Below are 3,843 nucleotides of genomic sequence, written 5' to 3' on the forward strand. Positions count from 1 at the left end.
CTGCGGCATATCGACCGAGTATTTGACATCGTTGAACGTAATGAAATGTGGTTCGAAAGGAAGAATCATTCCTTTCTTCTTGGTTCCGTTGCTCCGATCGGGAGATCCTGCCGTGGGTGATAACTCGGTGGCTCCTGTGTCATTCCCGTTCTGTGTCGACACAGTCGATCGGGATTTCCCATAAGCTATAAAAATTCACACGAAATGTTACCAAACCGTCACTACGTTTATAATAACATTAACTACGACAAAATCGGTTTTATAGAGCGTTAAATATGCTTAAATATCTTAACAGACTGCTTTATCGGACAAAACAAATATGGAACAGGGTGTTGGATGCTTTTAGGCATCGAAACAAGTTTTTTAGGACACTTTTAAAATAAAATGTCATATTAGTCTTGTTTTCATGACATTTTATAAAAACAAGTGTCCTATGAAAGATATGTTTATATTACGTTTCATATAAAGCAGTCTCTTGTTACATTTAGGGGCCGTTTACCAAACACTTATCCGGTAAGTGCTTACCGGTAAAATTTAATACTATTATTACTAATGAGGTAAGATTTTAGTCCACAAAAACGACATCATATGCAACAATTTACCCGGTAAGCGCTTACCGTGGTAAGAGTCGTCGTCCTCACTTACCGGGTAAGACTCTTGATCCTTGTCTCGCTCTTACTAGGTAAGATTATTGGTTCTTACCATATTCATCCGGTGAGGTAATGTTACTTGGTAAACGCTTACCCATGTAAGGGTTTGGTAACCGGCTCTTTAGACATTTTTAACGTCCGATTTTTGTCGTGTTACAGGTACCAAAAAGTCTAACGAGGAGAGATAGATACTCACGGTCGAGAAAAGTGAGGCACACACCGAAACAGAAATTGTAGAGAAAGATGAACCCGAACAACGCCACGACCGCGATCCAATACCAGTAACCTTCTGCATAAAACCCTCGAGACGTGATTATGGTTTTTCCGAGTTCCTTACCGCCTTGAAGCTGAAAGCATTTCAAGAAAAATATCGATACATCAATGGGTTTATCAATACAAAAATGGTTTTGGACACTTTTAGGCGTTTTAACACGTTTGTTAGGTTACTTTTGAAATGAAGTGTCGTATTAGCTATTTTATACTATCTGAAAAAGTGTCCTATGATAAAAATATGGGTTTATAGGACACTTCTCAAAAGTATCCTATAACAAAATAACTAATAGGACTTTATTGTAAAAGTGTCATAAAAAGCTTGTAAAAACGTCTAAAGCGTCCTATAAACCTATTGTAACGCTTTATGATTTGGTCCTATAAACTTATGTTTTATAAAGTATTCTATTAAGACGCTTAGACAATCTAGGTGTCCTATAAAGCCAATTTTTTTGTAGTGTGTTTTGCGTAACGTGACTTGCCTTTTTCCACCGAGGCCCGAGAAATTCATTAACTAAGATCCCGTTCATCGCATACATCATCGGAGATGACCAGTAACCCCATAACCACCACTTTTGTACGTCGTCTGTAACAAGGAAAATGCTCTTATCGATTAGCTAGAACGAGAAAACGATTTGATTTATGTCGGATATTAGTCTAGTAGGTTATAATACCTTGTGATAGAACAAAGCCACCCAACACGAAGACTAAGAGAAGTGCGAATGAACCAAACGTGTTTGCAACGATCATGTTCCTACCCAATGCCCCGATGAATCGAAATAATGCAGAAGACATTTGATTTACACCGAAGAGTATGAAGTAGAGACGGAAAAATCTACAAAATAGTCGAGATTTGGTATGAAAACAAAGAAGTAAAAACGAGAATAAAAACCGGTCACCTTTACTCAGTAAAACTTGCTTTATAGGCTGTTAAATATGTCTAAATGTTCTAATATACTGCTTAATAAGAGAAAACAATTGTACGTTTCATGTTATAATAAGTTGATACAATGTTTTTGGATGTCCTAACAAGTAAATTACGAATTTTGTCCTTGTGGTTTGTTGAAAATTGCTATTTTGTCACCGTGCTTTTGAAATTACAGTTTTTTCGTTCATATGGTTTACAATTTATTGTTGTTTTCGTTCCTACAGTATGCAATATATTTCTTTTTTTCGTCCCTATGGTTTACCATTCTTTACTATTTTCACCCCTTATATTTAAAAGTAGAAGTTAGTCTCAAGGACAAAAATAGCAATAAAGTGTAAACCATAGGGATTAAATTGTAATATTAAAATCAAAGAGACGAAAGTCGCAATTTTTAACAAACCACAGGGACGAAAAACGTAATTTACTTCTTTTGTATGACATTATCTGAACATTTGTCTCATCGAAACAAGTGTCATATAACACTTCTCAAAATGTCCAATAAAAAGAATACGACAATTTACTTCAAAAGTGTCCTAAAAAACTTGTTAAGATGTCCAAATACATCGTACCATTCTTTTTTAATATTTTTAGATAGGACGCACAATTGTGTGGTCCGATAAACTTAAATCCTATAAAGCAGTCTAGACATTTAGGAGCTGTTTGGTTGGTTTTTCATTAAGTCTTGTATGGATAAGCTGTCTGCTTCTCTGTTAAGTCCTGTATAAATAAAATTGTCTATATAGATTGAAATTTTTTTGTTTGGAATGGTTTTTTTCATAGATAGGAGGTGTTTTTTAAATTGGGAAGAGCATGTTTAAAAAAAACTTGGCTTTCTGCATAAAGCTCCCTTAGAAGCTCACTAAATAAGTCACTTTTTGCATCATTAAGCTACCACCAAACAATGATGTATAGCTAAACGAGCCGAAAAAGTTGTGAGTCCCGATAAGCTCGTTAAGCTGCTAACAAACATGCCCTTAGACATATTTGACGTTCTATGTGGAGACTTGAGAACTATTTAATTACCTCGTAATATTGGGCTCCAATCCTACTACGTAGTAAGTGAGAGTCGTCCATACGGCGGCTTCAACAAACGAAATAGGAATCTTGACAATCCACGTCGGAAGCGCATACGCCCACGAGGGATAGAACAAGAAGTCTCGTTGCTTGTAGAATACCGGAAGCTTTGCAATCGTCATTGAAATCTCGGGCATCCCGTTAAACATGATCATAACGACACCAAAGAATAGACATCCCATATATATCCATCCATCTTCGAGAGTATCTCTACTCATCTCCGTTCGGAGAAACACAGTCATGGTGACAAACGACATGATAAATAGCTGAAGCAAGAACCATCGTGATTAGAGCGAAGCAATAAATACTACAACAAAATTGATTTTATTGGACGCCTAAAATGTAGAAGCTTTCTAAAAAAAATACTTTACAGGACTTAAGTTTATAGAACCGAAACAAAAAACACCCTATCTAAAATTGTAACAACAGGTTTACATGACGTTTTTAGGCGTTTTAACAAATTTTTAAGACACTTTTAAAATAAAAACGTCGTATTAACCATTTTGTACGACACTATATGAAAAAGTGTCCTATAAAGTTTATAGGACATTTCTCAAAAGTGTTATATAAAATAGCTAACATGATACTTTATTTTAAAAATGTCCTAAACAACTTGTAAAAATGCCTAAAAGCGTATATAAACCTATTGTAACACTTTTAGATAGAACGTTTTATAGTTTATTACTATAAATCTAAGTACTATAAAATATTTTATTAGGATGCTTAGACAATCTAGACGTCCTGTAAAACCAGTTTTGTTGTAATGACTTGAAAAAACGGAATTCATATGTAAACATGGTATCTATTTAGATACGCTCAAATGAACGAGAAGTTGTTTAACACTCACTTGAGCTAATTTGAAGATGTAAACGAAAGAATTTCTCTTCATGAGCAATATTTCTCGATCGGTACAGGCTTTCA

The 3,843-nt window shown here is 35.0% G+C and overlaps 1 pseudogene; it reads right to left on the reverse strand.

Moving 5' to 3' along the window:
* Positions 1-3,843, reverse strand: part of LOC112516357 — a 13,199-nt pseudogene that overhangs the window by 5,258 nt on the left and 4,098 nt on the right.

The sequence above is a fragment of the Cynara cardunculus genome (assembly GCF_001531365.2).
Source record: "Cynara cardunculus var. scolymus isolate 2C chromosome LG 8, CcrdV1, whole genome shotgun sequence".
NCBI lineage: Eukaryota > Viridiplantae > Streptophyta > Magnoliopsida > Asterales > Asteraceae > Cynara > Cynara cardunculus.